This window comes from Orcinus orca, chromosome 10, assembly GCF_937001465.1.
Source record: "Orcinus orca chromosome 10, mOrcOrc1.1, whole genome shotgun sequence".
NCBI lineage: Eukaryota > Metazoa > Chordata > Mammalia > Artiodactyla > Delphinidae > Orcinus > Orcinus orca.
In genome coordinates this window covers 62,412,074-62,434,418 of record NC_064568.1, presented here as the reverse complement: position 1 = coordinate 62,434,418, position 22,345 = coordinate 62,412,074, and the positions used below count along the sequence as shown (strand labels likewise).

General features: G+C 43.5%; 1 protein-coding gene and 1 long non-coding RNA gene across 5 annotated transcripts in view; both read right to left on the bottom strand.

The window, feature by feature from the left end:
• DST (dystonin) overlaps nucleotides 1-22,345 on the bottom strand; it is a 494,628-nt gene that overhangs the window by 299,291 nt on the left and 172,992 nt on the right. The gene's annotated exons all lie outside the window — the stretch shown is intronic.
• Nucleotides 10,714-21,200, bottom strand: LOC125965647 (uncharacterized). The gene is made up of 2 exons (XR_007479825.1): nucleotides 21,076-21,200; nucleotides 10,714-15,592 (listed from the first exon to the last, which is right to left on the bottom strand). It is a non-coding gene; the product is annotated as an uncharacterized LOC125965647 (long non-coding RNA).

Genomic DNA, 22,345 nt, shown 5'->3' with positions numbered 1-22,345 from the left:
AGTTCTAAGAGGGAAGTTTATAGCAATACAAGCCGACCTTAAGAAGCAGGAAACATTTCGAATAAACAACCTAACCTTGCACCTCAAGCAATTAGAGAAAGAAGAATAAAAAAACCCCAAAGTTAGCAGAAGGAAAGAAATCATAAAAATCAGATCAGAAATAAATGAAAAAGAAATGAAGGAAACAATAGCAAAGATCAATAAAACTAAAAGCTGGTTCTTTGAGAAGATAAACAAAATAGATAAACCATTAGCCAGACTCATCAAGAAAAAAAGGGAGAAGACTCAAATCAATAGACTTAGAAATGAAAAAGGAGAAGTAACAACTGACACTGCAGAAATACAAAAGATCATGAGAGATTACTACAAGTAACTCTATGCCAATACAATGGACAACCTGGAAGAAATGGACAAATTCTTAGAAAAGCACAAACTTCCAACATTGAATCAGGAAGAAGTAGAAAATACAAACAGACCAATCACAAGCACTGAAATTGAGACTGTGATTAAAAATCTTCCAACAAATAAAAGCTCAGGACCAGATGGCTTCACAGGCGAATTCTATCAAACATTTAGAGAAGAGCTAACACCTATCCTTCTCAAACTCTTCCAAATTATAACAGAGGGAGGAACACTCCCACATTCCTTCTTTGAGGTCACCATCACCTTGATACCAAAACCAAACAAGGATGTCACAAAGAAAGGAAACTACAGGCCAATATCACTGATGAACATAGATGCAAAAATGCTCAACAAAATACAAGCAAACAGAATCCAACATCACATTAAAAGGATCATACACCATGATCAAGTGGGGTTTATTCCAGGAATGCAAGGATTCTTCAATATACGCAAATCTATCAATGTGATAAACCATATTAACAAATTGAAGGAGAAAAACCATATGATCATCTCAATAGATGCAGAGAAAGCTTTTGACAAAATTCAACACCCATTTATGATTAAAAACCCTGCAGAAAGCAGGCATAGAGAGAACTTTCCTCAACATAATAAAGGCCATATATGACAAGCCCACAGCCTACATCATCCTCAATGGTGAAAAACTGAAAGCATTTCCACTAAGATCAGGAACAAGACAAGGTTGCCCACTCTCACCACTCTTATTCAACAGAGTTTTGGAAGTTTTAGCCACAGCAATCAGAGAAGAAAAGGAAATAAAAGGAATCCAAATCGGAAAAGAAGAAGTAAAGCTGTCACTGTTTGCAGATGACATGATACTATACATAGAGAATCCTAAAGATGCTACCAGAAAACTACTAAAACTAATCAATGAATTTGGTAAAGTAGCAGGATACAAAATTAATGCACAGAAATCTCTGGCATTCCTATATACTAATGATGAAAACTCTGAAAGTGAAATCAAGAAAACACTCCCATTTACCATTGCAACAAAAAGAATAAAATATCTAGGAATAAACCTACCTAAGGAGACAAAAGACCTGTATGCAGAAAATTATAAGACACTGATGAAAGAAATTAAAGATGATACAAATAGATGGAGAGATATACCATGTTCTTGGATCGGAAGAATCAACATTGTGAAAATGACTCTACTACCCAAAGCAATCTATAGATTCAATGCAATCCCTATCAAACTGCCACTGGCATTTTTCACAGAACTAGAACAAAAAATTTCACAATTTGTATGGAAACACAAAAGACCCCGAATAGCTAAAGCAATCTTGAGAATGAAAAAAGGAGCTGGAGGAATCAGGCTCCCTGACTTCAGACTCTACTACAAAGCTACAGTAATCAAGAGAGTATGACACTGGCACAAAAACAGAAAGATAAATCAATGGAACAGGATAGAAAGCCCAGAGGTAAACCCACGCACATATGGACACCTTATCTTTGATAAAGGTGGCAGGAATGTACAGTGGAGAAAGGACAGCCTCTTCAATAAGTGGTGCTGGGAAAACTGGACAGGTACCTGTAAAAGTATGAGATTAGAACACTCCCTAACACCATACACAAAAATAAGCTCAAAATGGATTAAAGACCTAAATGTAAGGCCAGAAACTATCAAACTCTTAGAGGAAAATATAGGCAGAACACTCTATGACATTAATCACAGCAAGATCCTTTCTGACCCACCTCCTAGAGTAATGGAAATAAAAACAAAAATAAACAAATGGGACCTAATGAAACTTCAAAGCTTTTGCACAGCAAAGGAAACCATAAACAAGACCAAAAGACAACCCTCAGAATGGGAGAAAATATTTGCAAATGAAGCAACTGACAAAGGATTAATCTCCAAAATTTACAAGCAGCTCATGCAGCTCAACAACAAAAAAACAACCCAATCCAAAAATGGGCAGAAGACCTAAATAGACATTTCTCCAAAGAAGACATACAGACTGCCAAAAAACACATGAAAGAATGCTCAACATCATTAATCATTAGAGAAATGCAAATCAAAACTACAATGAGATATCATCTCACACCAGTCAGAATGGCCATCATCAAAAAATCTAGAAACAATAAATGCTGGAGAGGGTGTGGAGAAAAGGGAACACTCTTGCACTGCTGGTGTGAATGTGAATTGGTTCAAACACTATGGAGAACAGTATGGAGGATCCTTAAAAAAACTACGAATAGAAACTACCATATGACCCAGCAATCCCACTACTGGGCATATACCCTGAGAAAACCAAAATTCAAAAAGAGTCATGTACCAAAATATTCACTGCAGCTCTATTTACAGTAGCCCGGAGATGGAAACAACCTAAGTGCCCATCATCGGAATAATGGATAAAGAAGATGTGGCACATATATACAATGGAATATTACTCAGCCATAAAAAGAAACGAAATTGAGCTATTTGTAATGAGGTGGATAGCCCTGGAGTCTGTCATACAGAGTGAAGTAAGTCAGAAAGAGAAAGACAAATACCATATGCTAACACATATATATGGAATTTAAGGAAAAAAATGTCATGAAGAACGTAGGAGTAAGACAGGAATAAAGACACAGACCTACTGGAGAACGGACTTGAGGATATGGCGAGGGGGAAGGGTGAGCTGTGACAGGGCGAGAGAGAGGCATGGACATATATACACTAACAAACGTAAAGTAGAAAGCTAGTGGGAAGCAGCCGCATGGCACAGGGATATCGGCTCGGTGCTTTGTGACTGCCTGGAGGGGTGGGATAGAGAGGGTGGGAGGGAGGGAGACGCAAGAGGGAAGACATATGGGAACATATGTATATGTATAACTGATTCACTTTGTTATAAAGCAGAAACTAACACACCACTGTAAAGCAATTATACCCCAATAAAGATGTTAAAAAAAAAAAGAATAAAATTACGAAAAGTGACATTAGCAACCATTCTAGAAGAAGCACACAGCCTCTGCAGAAATACAAGTAAATTTGCTCTTTTTCCTTAAAGGAGCATTCAAGTGCATTTTGTTCATTTTTACAGTAATGAAAGAGAGTGCCCTTCAGTCAATTTTCAGGACCTGGTACAAATTATTATATTTTCTCCCTTTAAATGTCAAGGGCAAAAAGTGGAGGGCTCTCCCGCCACCCAGAGCCAAGCGCCTGGGCCCGCAGTGGGAGCTGAAGGATCCCCTGTTCTCAGAACACAGGGGCGCCCCGCGAGGCCCCAGGTCCGCGAGGCCCCGGGTGGGTCCGCGAGGCCCCGAGTGAGTCCGCGAGGCCCCGGCCTGGCTCGCGCAGAACCTCGTGCCCAGAGGTTATGACGCCCCACGAACCGTCACACACCCCGATGCCAACGGTCGCCTAGCGCCGTAAGCTTCGCGTCTACAGACTTCGGGGCCTCCCAGAAGCCAAAGCCCGTCGAAAATCCGACCCCGCTGACCCGCTAGCATGGGCAGCTACCTGAGCACGTACCTGGACACGGCCGAGGCCACGCAGACAGCCCACGCCCGGAAGTGCCAGTCCCCATGGTTCCCACGCACCGGGTCCGCCCACGGCACCTGCTTCCCGATGGGCCGGGACGGGCGCCCAATCCTGTCCTTCCGCCGCCGCCGCCAGGATCATGAGCTCTGGTTCCGCTGCAGGCGGCCGCTCCCCGCCGCCCTGCGCCGCTGGAAGTACTACCCAGTCCGCGGGTCCTCGGCGCCCCAGGGCTGGAGGCGCTTTCCCAGCGGGCCGCCCCTCCGCACCTCCTCGGGGCTGGGGTTTTCCGGCCATGGCAACGGTTTCACGATGAGGTCCCGGTGCAACGCCCGCCTCTCCTGCCACACGCAGAGCCCGGTGGACATCCGTACCCCCCCCGTTGAAAGCCTAAGGAGCTTGTCCCCGTGTCCGCCCAGCCAGGAGTCCCCAGACCCCTGTGCCATGGAGACCGCGCTGAGGGCCCTCAGCCGACGCGAGGAAGGACAAAGGCGGCTCGACGGGCCTCTCAGGTCTGAGAGCCCCGAGCCCAGGCTGTCGGCCTTCCGGCCCGTGATGAGGAATGGAGTGGTCCCTGTCTTTGTGCCCAGGCCGGGGCCTCTGAGAAGAAGCACCTGCTCCGGGTGCAAGCGCCTCCGAGAAGAGGACACTGAGCCCCAGCCTGATTAGCAGCCCTGCCTGAGCCTTCCCCGTCTGCCGCCCACCCTGCTGTGAGGCCCCCCCACCCCCCATCCGCCCAGGGCACAGTCACAGAGCCTCGCTGGAGAGATGGGGGCGGATCAGCACTCCCGGGCCTGGGCCTCCTGCAGCCTGACATCCCCCTTGAGTCCTGAGAGCCAGGGCCACCTCCTCCTGACACTCAAACCCACATTTCTTTTCCCCAGCTGACCCCTGCCCTACCCCTGCCTGAGTCACTGGCACGGACCGCCAGGCCAGCTCCCTCCACTCCAGCCAGGAGCTGCCAAGCCCCAGAGCCACCTCTCCTACCTGCAGAGCCCGCCCCGAGGAAGCACCGCTGACATCCAGGCCTGCACTCCCTCTTGCCCACCCACCCTTGCTGCCTTTGCCCCTGCGAAGACCCTTCTCGGAGGACCCTTCTCAGGAAGGCGTGCTTCTCCCCTATTGCCCACTTCATAAGGTTTAAAGGTTGTTCTTATTTTAAATAATACTAAAATAGCTTCATTATCCTAAAAAAAAAAAAAAAAGTTTCTCAGAACACTACTTCCATCCAAATCACTGTTCAAGAATACATGTTTTTTAATACTTATTAAAAAAAAAAGTGTCATAACATATTTTGAAAAATATTCATATGTTCTCCTTTGCCTCTAGACATAAAGTGTTCATTACCCTAAAGCAAAAGAAATTATAGAAATGCTACCAAAAGATGGAGAATCACTTCCAATTTACAAACTGGGATTATTCAGCAAAACTACATAACCCTGCTAGCCATGCTATTATCTAGAGAATTTTACAAATTGCTTTATTCCTTTCCCCTCCCTGCCTGCGTTGCATCAGGATTTCACAGAAGTCTCCTCCAGGGTAGAAAAGATACCCTTCCAGTCTGACAGTAAAGCCAGGGCCAGCTAAAAAGGAGCACGGTGTGGGCTATGAAATGGACAGATTGTGGGAGACAGGCGAAGTCAGGGGCCAGACCAACTTCCCCTGTCCAGGCCGTGGGAGGAGGGGGTGTGGAGTCATTGGAGGCAGAAGGCGGCTCCTGGCCTTCCTCCCTATTTGGGACCCTTGGTTCTACTTGGTGCAGACTGAACACAGCAGGACCTGTGAGCCTGGCTGGGGTGCTGGCCAGAGGTCACCTGGCAGGGAGAAGGGGCTCTGTCACTGGGCTACAGAGCAGTTCACGTGGGACGAGAACAAGGGAGCTCCCAGCCAGACCTTCCAGGGGTTGCAGGCCCCAAGGGATCCCAGGTGAAGTCAAGTAAATGAAGGATGTGGCCTGAGCCACAACAATGGGCCCCAAGTTCATGGTTACTGACTTGGAATCAGTGGCCAACAGAGCACCAGGCATCAGGTAGGGAAGAGGCATCACTGGGAGGGAGAGGCACTAAAAGGGCAGGATAAAGACTCTGGTGGTGCAGGCACACTGCTTCCCCAGGAAGGCTAGGTTGCAGAAGCCACCTCCTGCCCCACAGGTGCCCAGAAGAAAAGGGGGGGGGGGTGCTACCCACCAGACCAAGCATTCCTAACCAGGAGACACAGGACCACAGAGACTGTTCACGTGAGCACACCAAACTAAGATTAAAAACAGGTTCAACTTTGCACATTTTCTCTACTAGTCAGGAGGTGAGACTCACTGAGAACAACCAGAGCAGCTAGAAAATGAAAGAAAATATTTTCAGGTTTTTTCATACTCTTTTCCATTATGATTTATCACAGGATATTGAATATACTTTCATGTGCTATACAGTAGGACCTGGTTGTTTATCTATGCTATATGTAACAGTTTGCATCTGCTAACCCCAAACTCCCAATCCATCCCTCCCCCACCCCCCTCACCCTTGGCAGCCACAAGTCTGTTCTCTATGTCTGTGATTCTGTTTCTGTTTCATAGATAACTTCGTGTCATATTTTAGATTCCACATGTTACTGATATCATATGGTATTTGTCTTTCTCTTTCTGACTTAATTCACTCAGTTTGATAATCTCTAGGTCCATCCATGTTGCTGCAAATGGCATTGTTTTGTTCTTTTTTTTTTTTTTTTTTTTTTTTTTTGCGGTACGCAGGCCTCCCGCTGTTGTGGCCTCTCCCGTTGCGGAGCAACAGGCTCCGGACGCGCAGGCTCCGCGGCATGTGGGATCTTCCCGGACCGGGGCACGAACCCTGTCCCCTGCATCGGCAGGCGGACTCTCAACCACTGCGCCACCAGGGAAGCCCATTTTGTTCTTTTCTTATGGCTGAGTAATATTCCATTGTGTGTGTGTGTGTGTGTGTATATATATATATATATATATATATATATATATATATACACACACACACACACCACACCTTCTTTATCTATTCATCTGTAGATGGACATTTAGGTGGTTTCCATGTCTTGGCTATTGTGAATAGTGCTGCTATGAATATAGGGGCGCATGTATCTTTTTTAATTAAGAGTTTCGTCTGGGGCTTCCCTGGTGGCGCAGTGGTTGAGAGCCCGCCTGCCGATGCTGGGGGACGCGGGTTCGTGCCCCGGTCCGGGAGGATCCCACATGCCGCGGAGCGGCTGGACCCGTGAGCTGTGGCCGCTGAGCCTGAGCATCCGGAGCCTGAGCTCCGCAACGGGAGAGGCCACAACAGTGAGAGGCCCGCGTACCGCAAAAAAAAACAAAAACAAAACAAGAGTTTTGTCTGGATAGATGCCCAGGAGTGGATTGCTGGATCATATGGTAATTCTATTTTTAGTTTTCAGAGGAACCGCTATACTGTTTTCCATAGTGGCTGCACTAACTTACATTCCCACCAACAGTGTAGGAGGGTTCCCTTTTGAAAGAAAATATTTTCTTTGCATTTCCAAGTTTAATTGTGAATCAAATCTTTCCACCCTGCTACACAGGCAGGAAAGTTGCTTTTTACAGAGAACAACAAAGAGTCATGGTATTTTCTCAGGAGAGGTCTTAAGACAAAAGTTCTGTAGCCACTGTACGTGGTCCGGGGAAGAATCAGTGTCTCACAGCTAGTTCAGTCTGGAGCCAGAAATGGCTAAAATAGTCATTCAGACTATTTCAATTCTAAAACAAAGGGGAAAAATCTTTCCAGGGAGCAAAAAAAAAAGAAAAAAAAAAAGAGTCCACTTTTAGAAAAGCAGCACCTCAAACAAAGCAACTTTGGACCACTGAAAGACAGTGACAGACAGCCCTATTATGTACATACTAGAAACGGGATTGTTCTTTTTCAGGAAAGGCTTTGAGGGTTGAAGCTAAAACAGTGACAGTCTGTACACAGCCGTGTGTAGTCGGCCAGTAAACATCAGATGTCCCTACAAACCCAAGTGTTTAAAAGGATGGGGGAGGAACGGCTGAGAGCCTCATGGGAACACAAACGTAGATCAACAAAATCTTACTCTGCATTTTCTTTCTTTTTTTTTTCTTTTTTTTGCGGTACGCAGGCCTCTCACTGTTGTGGCCTCTCCCGTCGCGGAGCACAGGCTCCGGACGCGCAGGCTCAGCGGCCACGGCTCACGGGCCCAGCCGCTCCGCGGCATGTGGGATCTTCCCGGACCGGGGCACGAACCCGCGTCCCCTGCATCGGCAGGCGGACTCTCAACCACTGCGCCACCAGGGAAGCCCTTATTGTGCATTTTCTAACCATTTTCTGTCCATGTTGCAGCATATCACATGGATGATAGTTCTTCCCAAATGGACAGAGTGTAGCAGAGCCTGATTCCTTAGTAATAGAAACTCTGATTTTGATGGGTCGCACTGTTGCCTGAAATAGCAACCACGCTTTCCAGGCTTCCTTCGGCAGGCATGACCAAATGATGAAGTTCTGGTCAATGGAATTAAAGTAGTAGTGTCATACGGCAACTTCTACGAATTTTCTTTGAAAGATACCTGGTTCCCCTCTATCCCTTCTTCCCTGTTTCTTCCTTTCTACTGGCTGGGAAGCTGACCTGATGGATGAAGTTCAAGCAGCCATCCTGGACCACAAGGCAGCTCCCTAAGGCTCCTGCAGGAGCAAGGTTCAAGGAGCCTGGGTTATTGACAGTGGTGGTGTTTCCAGTATTTGTGCTGAGCCAGCCCTGGATTCTACATAAAAGAGAAGTAAACTTCATTCCTGTTAAGTCGCTGTTATTTTGTCTTCATTTGTAAAATACCATAATTATTAGCTGATTCTAATCCTAACCAAAATACAGAGTTTTCCAGCAAATCTGCTACTGAGAGCTCTTTGAAATGGAAAATCTCCTAGGAAAGAAACAGACACCATTTACAAAGTACAAAGTAAATAATTTAGTATATAAGTGAAGTAAGTCAGGAAGAGAAAGACAAACACCATATGATATCACTTATAGGTGGAATCTAAAATACGACACAAATGAACTTATTTACGAAAGAGAAACAGACACACAGACATAGAGAACAGACTTGTGGTTGCCGGGGGGAGGGGAGGGGTGGATGGATTTGGAGTGTGGGGTTAGCAGATGCAAACTATTATAATATATAGAATGGATAAACAATAAGGTCCTACTGTATAGCACAGGGAACTATATTTAATATCCTATGATAAACCATAATGGAAAAAATACTTTTTAAAATGTATATATATGTATAACTGAATCACTTTGCTGTATAGCAGAAATTAATACAACATTGTAAATCAACTATACTTCAGTTTTTAAAAAAAGAATTTAGTATAATCAAGCCAACACAACTCTACATGTACTCTTCTCTCTCAAGGAAAGAAAGAGCTCCCCTAATTTTTAGCTAGGTACATGATCACCAAGAACAAATACACCCCTCTCAGGCTTCCCTGAGTTAGATGTGGCCGTGCTGTGGCTAAGTTCTGGCCCACAAGATGTGAGCAGAAGTGATTATGCTACTTCTGGGGCGTGTCCTTCAGGGGAAAGGCAGTGCCTTTTCTGTACATCCTTGGTCCAGATGACTGGGAAGCAGCTGTGGTGGCCAAAACATTTCAGAACCATGCAAGGGTAACAACCTAGGAAGGCAAAGCAAGGTGACAGAAGACACCTGGGCCCCTGTCCCAGTCACTGGTGCTGGTAACAAACGACTCCAACACTGAACTCTGTAGAACCACCATTTTATTATGCTCACGGACTCCATGGGCCAGAAATTCAAACCAGGCACAAGGGGGACGTCTTGTCTCTGCTCTGGGATGTCTGGACCTCAGCTGGTCAAACTCAACAGCTAGAATGGCTTGACGGCTGGAGGCTGGAATCACGTGGAAGCATCTTCACTCATATGTCTAGTGGTTGATGCTCACTATTAGCTGGGACCTCAATTGGGGAGCAGCCAGGCAGACCACTGACAGGTGGCCTCGGCATGTGGCCTGACAGAACGGTGGCCTCAGGGTTCCAGGGAACAAGGCAGAAGCGGCATCACCTTTCCTACCTAACTTCACAAGTCATGTAGCATCACTGACCCCACTGTCTACTGGTTACAAGTGAGCAGGTGACCCACAGATTGAAGGGGAGGAGACAAGAACCAACCCTTCAATGGGAAAAGCAGCAAAGAAACTGCACAGGTGTTTTAAAACTACCACAGTACGTGACCCTGAGTAGCACACCAGTCTGGACACCCACCTAAGTGCAAACAAAAGTGATCGTTTTTAAGCCACTGTTATTGTGGGTTTCTGAGGCAAAATTTTAGGAAATACTAATATACCCCAATATTTAAAAATAAATCATCAAACACGAGTAACAACAATGTCTATCTCAAGAAACTAATGTTGTAACTACTAGAATCACTTTGTAGCTATAATGTATATTATACTATCAGTGGTTGGCATATTTTCTTCACCCAAAAAATGTTCATGAATACCAGAAACCCCCAATACAGTACAATTCTTCTGTCACTTGCATGCTGCCAATTCCCCTTCCTGGTTTGGGGCACTGTGGGGTTTCTGAGCCCAGACAATAAGGATGCTGATGTAGCCGAGAAACTGCAGCCTGAAAACAAAGAGTTCCAGATGCGAATGTGCTAAATGACTCCGAAGCCTCTCAAAGACCCCACCCTAGGCCAAGGAAATCACCCACTCCGCTGCCTCTCTTGTCATCTACGTACAACTAAGCAAAGCAAATCCTTACAAATCTAATAGCTTCACAGAATCACATCACATTCTAATCATTTAGTACACACTGGATACGTCATTCTTTTTTGTTTTTAATAAATTTATTTATTTTATTTATTTATTTTTGGCTGCACTGGGTCTTCATTGCTGTTTGTGGGCTTTCTCTAGTTGAGGTGAGCGGGGGCTACTCTTCGTTGTGGCGCGCAGGCTTCTCACTGCGGTGGCTTCTCTTGTTGCAGAGCACGGGCTCTAGGCGCGCGGGCTTCAGTAGTTGTGGCTCATGGGCTCAGTAGTTGTGGCTCACAGTCTCAGTAGTTGTGGCTTGCAGGCTCAGTAGTTGTGGCTCACAGGCTCCGGAGCGCAGGCTCAGCAGCTGTGGCACACGGGCCCAACTGCTCCGCGGCATGTGGGATCTTCCCGGACCAGGGCTCAAACCCACGCCCCTGCATTGGCAGGCAGGCTCTCAATCACTGCGCCACCAGGGAAGCCCCATTATTCTTTTTTAAAAAATCAACAGACAATAGGATTTCTACCTCCCCAAACCCATACACAGCAAAGCATGTAAAAGGAAGATTGGTTCCTCTATGTCCCCACAAAACAAAAAAGAAACTAACCTCTGAGAGCACATTAGCTTCACAGAAAATTGTGAAAGTCTGATCATCTCAAAATACATGCAAAACCACATACAACTCTGAAATATGTCCCCAGAGGAGAATACTTTAATATCAAAATCTATGAACGTAGAATTCAGAAAAATAAGGGCTTCGGAAACAGGTCAAGTTAAAATCAAGTTCCACAACTTCCCAGCTGTGCAACCTGAGGGAAGTGACTCAACCAACCCTCCCTGCGCCCTGGTTCGCCCATGTCTATAAGATGGAACCAACCGCCAGAGATGCCAGGACTAAATACCATGCCTGGCACAGTGTACGTTAGACTAGTGGTTCCCAACCTTTCTGGCACCAGGGACCGGTTTCATGGAAGACCAGGGGATGGTGCGAGGGGGGGAATGGTTCAGGAGGTAATGCGGGCGATGGGGAGCTGCAGATGAAGCTTCACTCACTTACCCACCACTCACCTCCTGCTGTGCAGCCCGGGGCCTGGGGACCCCTGCATTAGACCCTCTTCAATTCATGGACCACTGACTCACTAAATGAATGGGCACACCCCACAACCTCTCCACGGTTTCCTTCCCAGATCACAGAAAGCCCACCTCACTTCCAAAAGGTTGTATCCAACTATGCTGGCGTTTTAACCAACCGACAATAGAGGCAATATTTACTTAAAAAGAAAAGCACAGATTCTCTTTGACAGCAGGGCGCTAGAATTAGACCATCTCGTGAGCTGCTGCTGGATGGCACACACTATATTTTTCTCAAGAAAAAGCCAACATGTTGCATCCTCTCCACTGCCTTTATCTGCCCATCACAGAGCGCCCAGCAGAACGCTGTGTCATCCGCAGACTAACATGGTCCTCGAAGGGTCCATGTGGTGATTTCTGCTGGAACAGACCAGTGACAGCACAGTGGTCAAGTAGGGCCAGCACTGCTTTTCCACGAGGCTTTGGAGTTCATCTTTCTCCCAGGTGTCCACCTGTATTTAGCAACTGAACTTAAGAGTTGTGTTTGTGGAGGGGAGGAGTTTGGGATTAACATATACACACTACTATATATAAAATAGATAAACAACAGGGACCTACTGTATAGCACAGGGAACTCTGCTCAAAGTTCTGTAATAACCTAAAATGGAAAAGAATTTGAAAAAGAACAGATATAGGTATATGTATAACTGAATCACTTGGCTGTACACCTGAAACACAATATTGTAAATCAACTATAGTTCAATATAAAATAAAAAAGTTTGTAAATAAAAAATGAAACAAAAATAAATTTTTTAAAGAGTTGTGTTTGTGGTTTGTAGAACATAATTTAAAGGAGGTTTATTACCTAGTTTAAAGGAGACCTCACCTGCAAGATGACTATGCATTTAGCTGCCTAGGAAAGATCTTTTTTAAAGAACTTTACAGAAAAATTTGAATGAAAATACTGAGAAAAGTACGATGAGCTGCCATGTATGGATGCACAGATCTCCATCACCAGCTCCAACCATTATCAATGCACAGACCACCCTGGTCCATCAATATCCCACCTAGTCCTTCCCACCAAAAACTGTCTGAGTAGATCTCAGACAGCATGTTATTTCATCAGGAATAGTTCAGCATTTATCTCTAACAGTACAGTTCATTAATATCATGAAACAAAGCGTCCAAACTTCCCCAAGCATCTGTAAGTTTCTTTCCCGTTTCTTCCTTTGACTCAGGGTCTTGGTGAGTCCATACACTGCAGCTGCCAGATACGTGTCCTCAGTCTCTTCCAATCTATGGGATCCCCTCCTCTCTCTCCATCTTTATCTCCTTGCAGCTTATCTGTTGAAGTAATGGGAGTATTTGTCCCATGGTTTCCCAAATTTGACTTTTGGTGACTGCATCCCCATGGTGTCATTTAGAATATTCCTAATGTTTCCTGTAAATTAGAAGTTGGATGGAGACCACTGGTGAGATTCAAGCACATAAAACCTGGTTATCTCTTTTTTGTAAGTTAGCAGCCGAGACAGCATTAGATGTTGTACTCATTCTTCACTTGAAAGCTAAATTATCTCTATAAAGATATCTCACTTTCATTAAATTTTTTTGCCCTGAGGTATAGGTACAGTTCATGCAAGTAAATGCTTGATTCTTTCCCTTTATTTCAAGTTTTCAGAATAATAAGTTGGTTCCATAGACTCTTCTAGGAGTAGGTAACTGACAGACAAATAGAAAGAGGAAATAAGGGGGAGAGCTTTATATTCCCAAAGTTCTAGGTTTTGATAAACCATGTTTTGAGTTAGAGAAAACAGAAGAAAAGTGTAACAGGGAAGAAAATGCTCCGTTCCAACCACAGTAAGTTAAACGGGTGGGTACACTGGTCTAAATTTCTCTTACATTTTAGCTTTTTGGTTCTGGTATATATGCTTCGGTTTATAGTTAGTAAATCTTTCTGGTAAACCAGATGCTAATTGCTAAGGGAAAATTTGACGAAACTAGAAAGAAGCTAAAAGATTTTCTGCCTTTTAGAAAATAATGTGTTGGCTTTTCCTTCCTCCTTTAAGTGGTAAGTTAAAAAAAATACTCTGAAGGGGCTTCCCTGGTGGCGCAGTGGTTGAGAATCTGCCTGCCAATGCAGTGGACATGGGTTCAAGCCCTGGTCTGGGAAGATCCCACATGCCGCTGAGCAACTGGGCCCGTGAGCCACAACTACTGCGCCTGCGTGTCTGGAGCCTGTGCTCCGCAACAAGAGAGGCCGCGACAGTGAGAGGCCCGCGCACCGCGATGAAAAGTGCCCCCCCCCCCCCCCCCCCCCCGCTCACTGCAACTAGAGAAAGCCCTCACACAGAAACAAAGACCCAACACAGCCAAAAATAAATAAACTGATTAATTTAAAAAAATACTCTGCAAAAAGAGTATGATCTTGTTTCTCGAAAGAAACTGTGTGTGTGTGTGCATGTAAAATAAAAATGTATGAATGCGTGGTTTCATACATTTTATGAGAAACTAAGGGGAGAATGTAAATAAAACATTTATAGTAGTTATCACAGGAAAAGCAGGATGGGGAGAGAGGGAAACGACTCTGCTTGTTGAGACAAATTTGTGTTGCTTTCCAAACTGAAAGCTGATGACTGAGAGCAACGATTTACAACTACGCAATTTGCAGAGTCCAAGAATGATGGCGGATTCCTTTACTTCCAGATGCTGAGAGGCCATCTCTGCCATGATAAGCCAGCACTGAAGAGACAAAGGAGAATTTCCAGGGCCTCTGTGGGCACTGCTGACGTGCTGATGGCTGAAAAATGACAAAAGTCTACAAAACCACTTCCTAAGCCGCCGCAGGGCAGGACAGGATAAGGGATAAGCTAACACCTTTTATTCTGCACAGCAGGAGACCCTCAAAGGAAGAACTAACCCTCCTTTTAGGAAGACAATAGGCCCTATATGTCAAAAAGGTATGCACCACAGCTTTGAAATGTTTCTATTTGCTTTCTCTTTTTTTTTTTTTTTTTTTGCGGTACACGGGCCTCTCACTGTTGTGGCCTCTCCTGTTGCGGAGCGCAGGCTCAGCGGCCATGGCTCACGGGCCCAGCCGCTCCGCGGCATGTGGGATCTTCCTGGACCGGGGCACGAAACCGTGTCCCCTGCATCGGCTGGCAGACTCTCAACCACTGCACCACCAGGGAAGCCCCCCATTTGCTTTCTTAAATGGCATTACGATGACTTACATTACAAAATTGTTTGGTATTTAAATAAGGGTTTTTTAAAAACCTTTATTAAGCAATAAAGCAATTTATGGCTGTGTATCCAAACTGCTCGACCAGAAAGCTACCACCTCTGGCTTTGAGTCACTGAAGGAGTCACAGAGGAGGAAAAGACAAGGAGGAAGCCAGAAGCTGTGCTGACAGACAGGTCACACTGGCCCCTGCCACCCTGCGGGCTCCGAGTCCAGATGAAGGTAGGAAATCACTAAAGACCACCGACTCAAGATATTCCTCTCAGCTGTGACAGAATGGATTCAAAAGGAACCTGATTCTAACAGAAAAAATCAAAGGAATATTCATTCAGAACCTTTAAATGAAAATGTAAACATATCCTACAGAAACAGAATTCAGATATAGATTAACCCAAAATCTACCTACCAGGTAAATAAACACCAATATAGCACAAACTATAACTACCTTTTTAAGGAAAAAAGAATCAAAGAATCGTAAAGATTCCAACACAACTGATAAAATCAAAGGATGGCAGTACCATACTGTCTTGATTACTGTAGCTCTGTAGTCTAGTCTGAAGTCAGGATGGTACTGGCACAAAAACAGAAATATAGATCAATGGAACAGGATAGAAAGCCCAGAGATAAACCCACGCACATATGGACACCTTATCTTTGATAAAGGAGGCAGGAATGTACAGTGGAGAAAGGACAGCCTCTTCAATAAGTGGTACTGGGAAAACTGGACAGGTACATGTAAAAGTATGAGATTAGATCACTCCCTAACACCATACACAAAAATAAGCTCAAAATGGATTAAAGACCTAAATGTAAGGCCAGACACTATAAAACTCTTAGAGGAAAACATAGGCAGAACACTCTATGACATAAATCACAGCAAGATCCTTTTTGACCCACCTCCTAGAGAAATGGAAATAAAAACAAAAATAAACAAATGGGACCTAATGAAACTTCAAAGCTTTTGCACAGCAAAGGAAACGATAAACAAGACCAAAAGACAACCCTCAGAATGGGAGAAAATATTTGCAAATGAAGCAACTGACAAAGGATTAATCTCCAAAATTTACAAGCAGCTCATGCAGCTCAATAACAAAAAAACAACAACTCAATCCAAAAATGGGCAGAAGACCTAAATAGACATTTCTCCAAAGAAGATATACAGACTGCCAACAAACACATGAAAGAATGCTCAACATCATTAATCATTAGAGAAATGCAAATCAAGACTACAATGAGATATCATCTCACACCAGTCAGAATGGCCATCATCAAAAAATCTAGAAACAATAAATGCTGGAGAGGGTGTGGAGAAAAGGGAACACTCTTGCACTGCTGGTGGGAATGTGAATTGGTACAGCCACTATGGAGAACAGTTTGGAGGTTCCTTAAAAAAACTACAAATAGAACTACCATATGACCTAGCAATCCCACTACTGGGCATATACCCTGAGAAAATCATAATTCAAAAAGAGTCATGTACCAAAATATCCATTGCAGCTCTATTTACAATAGCCAGGAGATGGAAACAACCTAAGTGTCCATCATCGGATGAATGGATAAAGAAGATGTGGCAGGGCTTCCCTGGTGGCGCAGTGGTTGAGAGTCCGCCTGCTGATGCAGGGGACACGGGTTTGTGCCCCGGTTCGGGAAGATCCCACATGCCGCGGAGTGGCTAGGCCTGAGAGCCATGGCCACTGAGCCTGCGCTCCGCAATGGGAGAGGCCACAAAGGTGAGAGGCCCACGTACTGCAAAAAAAAAAAAAAAAAAAAGAAGAAGATGTGGCACATATATACAATGGAATATTACTCAGCCATAAAAAGAAACGAAATTGAGTTATTTGTAGTGAGGTGGATGGAACTAGAGTCTGTCATACAGAGTGAAGTAAGTCAGAAAGAGAAAGACAAATACCGTATGCTAACACATATATATGGAATCTAAGGGAAAAAAAAAAGTCATGAAGAACCTAGGGGTAAGACGGGAATAAAGACACAGACCTACTAGAGAATGGACTTGAGGATATGGGGAGGGGGAAGGGTAAGCTGTGACAAAGTGAAAGAGTGGCATGGACATATATACACTACCAAATGTAAAACAGATAGCTAGTGGGAAGCAGCCGCATAGCACAAGGAGATCAGCTCGGTGCTTTGTGACCACCTAGAGGGGTGGGATAGGGAGGGTGGGAGGGAGGGAGACGCAAGAGGGAAGAGATATGGGAACATATGTATATGTATAACTGATTCACTTTGTTATAAAGTAGAAACTAACACACCATTGTAAAGCAATTATACTCCAATAAAGAAATAATAATGTAAAATAATAAATAAATAAATAAAATCAAAGGATGGTTCTCCTACACACAGCGAGCGTCATTCAGATGTCAACTGTCAATCACGTCCTTCCTGCATCCCTGGTGTTCCCATCATAAAAATAGTCTTTCATTGAAGGATCAACTCTCCTAGGGTGCAGGGTTTCTCTTGGGGGTGATAAAAATATTCTAAATTTGATTATAGTTATGGTTGCACAATTCTGTGAATATTCTAAAAAACATTGAATTGTACACTTTAAACAGTTGAATTGTATATAGTATGCGAATTGTATCTCAGAAAATCTACTACCAAAATAAAGAAGTAGGGGGTAGTTAGTTCTCTATACACATGCTCCTTACAGAAACAAAGATATAGACTAATTCATGCTTAAAATGAGATTCTGACTATAGAAAGATGATACTTCCAAACAAGAGTACAGAAAAAGGACTTAACTGATGAATTTAGTACATAGAGAAAAGCCAGTTCTGTCTTAATTTCTTATATAGGGAAAGTGACAGACTCTCATTCCCTAAATTCAAGTATAACCCATCATAATACATGGAGATGTGCAATCACTGTATATTACAAATCTACTTACAGATACTACGTTTGCAATTTTTTCTTAACTTTTAATTCTGAAATAAGTTCAGACTTACAAAAAAGTCGCAAAAGTCATACAAAAAATTCCCACATACCGCTTCATCTGCATGCTCCAAATGTTAAGGTCTTTCTCCATCATAATATTAGCTACCCACTAAAATAACATAAAATGCCTAAAATTATGTAACAGAAGAAGCAAAAAATTATTAACGAAAAATATTCCATTTCCATAAATCCCAAGCTTTTCTTGGAAATGGGGAGATCAGAAGTCGACGTGGCCTTTAATAACAATATACTCTTTCAACGGCTTCTCTCTGGCTAATTACTAAATGGGAATTCCAGCTGTACCCGTAGATCGAATGTAGCTGTCAGATACTGCTCACAAGATGTCATGGAAGTATGCACTGTGGTCTAGGGAATTCAATCTCACTGCTGTCCTACAGGCAAGAGCCGGGGGCAAATATAATACTTGCTTATAGTCAAAAATCACCCTGGTACCAAATGCCTTTAACCATGCAATATACAAGTGTATCAAATCAGCACATAGTACACCTTCAATGCACACAATGGTATATGTCAATTATATCTCAATAAAGCTGGGAAAGTCATTTGTGCAACTTCTTAAAAATACAGATGCCTAAGCTTCACCTTCAAAGATTCATACAGGTCTGGGCTAGGGTCCTGGCATCTTCACCGCAGGTTAAAACCTGTGAAAAAACAAGCTTGAACTCTCACCAATGGCACTTAAATCCCTTCTGACAACTCAGAAAAGGATTAATCAGGCTTTCACTCACTGACACTTCAAATCAAGAAATAAGATCTTATATCACAATCACTTTTTACCAAATAACTGTATACAGAAACTGGACTTATGAACTGAATACAGCTTTTGCTTTCAGTACTCACTGATGACTACTTAAGGCACCTTACAGCCGAGCATCTGAAACCCCAAAAGCAATTTCTATTTGTTACCCAGTCTTCTGCCTACTCAGGGCACAGATGTCAACCCTAGGCAATGGTGTGGAAATTTTAAAACAGACTCACATAACTTGAAAGTGAGAAGCGGCTTTAGAAGCCACCTTGTGTGGTCTGCTTACCTCCTCCGCCCCCAGCAAAGACACAGCTCCTCAAGGCTCTAGACCCCAAGCTGCCATCTGCAAACCTTAAACATGGTTACCTCTGGTCATAGCTCGTACTGCATCCCTTAATACTACCTGTGCATGGCTGTCTCTCTTCAGCATACCTCTTCAAATACAGGAATTCTGCCTTACCTCCTTGGTACTCCTTTCTTTCAGCATCATTCACTCAATAAATGTTTGCTGAACAAGACACAGTAAAAACAAAACGAAAGTGATTTTTTCTTGATTATTGTACTCACTCAACAAGCACTTACTTTAACACCTACTATGTCCCATTATATGGGTAAAACAAATTGATGAGAAAATAATACCTTTACAGAAATTAGTTCCTCCTTGTTTTTCCTTCGGAATTTGGCATCTGTGGCCATGTGTTCTAATTTTCTCCTTACATATTCTAGGCATATTCACATAAGCATTAATTCAGGCCTCATCCCTCTGATCATTTGCCTAATTATGTCAAAGTGCCTCCTCTCTCTGCCTGGATCAAGTCAACATGTCCTAGATTTTCTCTAAGATCAATTTAACTGATAGAGAGAAAAAGAGAAAGAAGGAAGGCTAAAGGATTCACCTTGTAAACTACCATTTACTTCAAGAAACAAGGAACTCTAGTGCTATAACACCTACATTGTTTACCATTCAAGAATGTACTTACAGTAAGTACACAATTACCTAAGATTTGGGAATATTTTTGTTATTATTATAACAAAAATGTAATGTAACTGAGCACTAAATACACATATTAATAATAATGCAACCTAACAGTAGTTACAGGTCAATAAGAAGTCCCCTGCCAGTCTACCGACCTGTTCCTTAAAGGCAAAGCCTTTCCCAGCATGCGCGCGCGCACACACACACACACACACACACATACACACACACACACACACACACACACACACTCAGTCCCAGATGCCCCGTGAAGAGACACAGGGACACAGTCCTGGTATGACCACTCCTACCTGGACAGGAGCCTCTCTGAAAGTCAAGGCCCAATTGTCCTGCTCCCCCTAGTGGCTATAATGAAAAATGCAAGTGACCAACAAGTAAAGCAACAAGCAGATCTTCAGATGCCTGAAGTTTTTTTTTTTGGTCAAACCACTTCAACAGCAAATAACGTTTGCTCTTCTGCTCGGCCACCTCCTTTGGTCACTACCACTCTTCTCCAACTTCGGTGCCATCACATTCTTGGCCTCCCTCGCTCCCTCAGCACCAGTGGCCTGGGATCCCCAACTGCAGGCTCAGGTCTCTGCAAAGAAGCCCAGCCGCCTCACAGCTCACAACACAATTTGAAAGCAAGGATCTTGTTTCATTTGTCTTTATGTTCCCAGCAAGCACACTGCCCAGCAGAGAGAAGATATTCAAATATTTGGTTAAAAAAAAAAAAAGGGAAGAAAATTAGGACAGGAAGGAGGAAGGAAGGAAGAATGTCAGGAAAGAGGCAGGCAAGGGAAGAAGCAAAAGACACCAAATTCAGACTCAGCAAGTCTGTGTGTGATCACCGGCCACTGGCTTGCTGGATGGGCAGTTTCAGCTTAGTCACTGGGCCCGGGTTCATCATCTGTAGATTGACAGGGCTGTGGTCCACAATCTCAGAGACCCCCTGATCTGTACATTCCAGTATCTTACTGTCTTACAAAAATGCTCATCATGCTTGTGAAGGTCAGGCAGGAAACACCCATTTTCAGTGAGATTTTCCAAAGCCAAGCCTCTACCACCTTTGCCACTTCACATCTCTGCAGATGCCATTTCCACCCCAATTTTGTTTTTCAAGAATAGTTTTTGTTTCACAACAGTTATGAACACCAAAATGCCAACACTTAGTACTTGCAAGCGTTATCTTCAAATTACCATCCTAGAACTATGGTAAGAAGTCACTGCAAATTTGTATGGAAACACAAAAGACCCTGAATAGCCAAAGCAATCTTGAGAATGAAAAACGGAGCTGGAGGAATCAGGCTCCCTGACTTCAGACTATACTACAAAGCTACAGTAATCAAGATGTATGGTACTGGCACAAAACCAGAAATATAGATCAATGGAACAGGACAGAAAGCCCAGAGATACACCCACACACATATGATCACCTTATCTTTGATAAAGGAGGCAAGAATATACAGTGGAGAAAAGACAGCCTCTTCAATAAGTGGTGCTGGGAAAACTGGACAGCTACATGTAAAAGAATGAAAGTAGAACACTCACTAATACCATACACAAAAATAAGCTCAAAATGGATTAAAGACCTAAATGTAAGGCCAGACACTATAAAACTCTTAGAGGAAAATATAGGCAGAACACTCTATGACATAAATCACAGCAAGATCCTTTTTGACCCACCTCCTAGAGAAATGGAAATAAAAAAAAAAATAAACAAATGGGACCTAATGAAACTTCAAAGCTTTTGCACAGCAAAGGAAACCATAAACAAGACCAAAAGACAACCCTCAGAATGGGAGAAAATATTTGCAGACGAAGCATCTGACAAAGGATTAATTTCCAAAATATACAAGCAGCTCATGCAGCTCAATATCAAAAAACAAACAACCCAATCCAAAAATGGGCAGAAGACCTAAATAGACATTTTTCCAAAGAAGATTTACAGATTGCCAACAAACACATGAAAGGATGCTCAACATCACTAATCATTAGAGAAATGCAAATCAAACCTACAATGAGGTATCAACTCACACCAGTCAGAATGGCCATCATCAAAAAATCTAGAAACAATAAATGCTGGAGAGGGTGTGAAGAAAAGGGAACACTCTTGCACTGTTGGTAGGAATGTAAATGATACAGCCACTATGAAGAACAGTATGGAGGTTCCTTAAAAAACTAAAAATAGAACTACCATATGACCCAGCAATCCCACTACTGGGCATATACCCTGTGAAAACCATATTTCAAAAGGACGCATGTACCCCAATGTTCACTGCAGCACTATTTACAATAGCCAGAACATGGAAGCAACCTAAGTGTCCATCTACAGATGAATGTATAAAGATGTGGCACATATATACAATGGAATATTACTCAGACATAAAAAGGAACAAAATTGGGTCATTTATAGAGATGTGGATGGACCTAGAATCTGTCATAGAGAGTGAAGTAAGCCAGAAGAAGAACAAATACTGTGTATTAACGCATAAATGTGGAATGTAGAAAAATGGTACAGATGAACCTATTTGTAGGGCAGGAACAGAGACGTAGACGTAGAGAGTGGACATGCGGACACAGTGGGGAAGGGGAGCGTGGGACGAATTGGGAGATTAGGTTTGACATAAATACACTACCATGTGTAAAATAAATAGCTAGTGGGAACCTGCTATATAGCACAGGGAGCTTAGCTCAGTGCTCTGT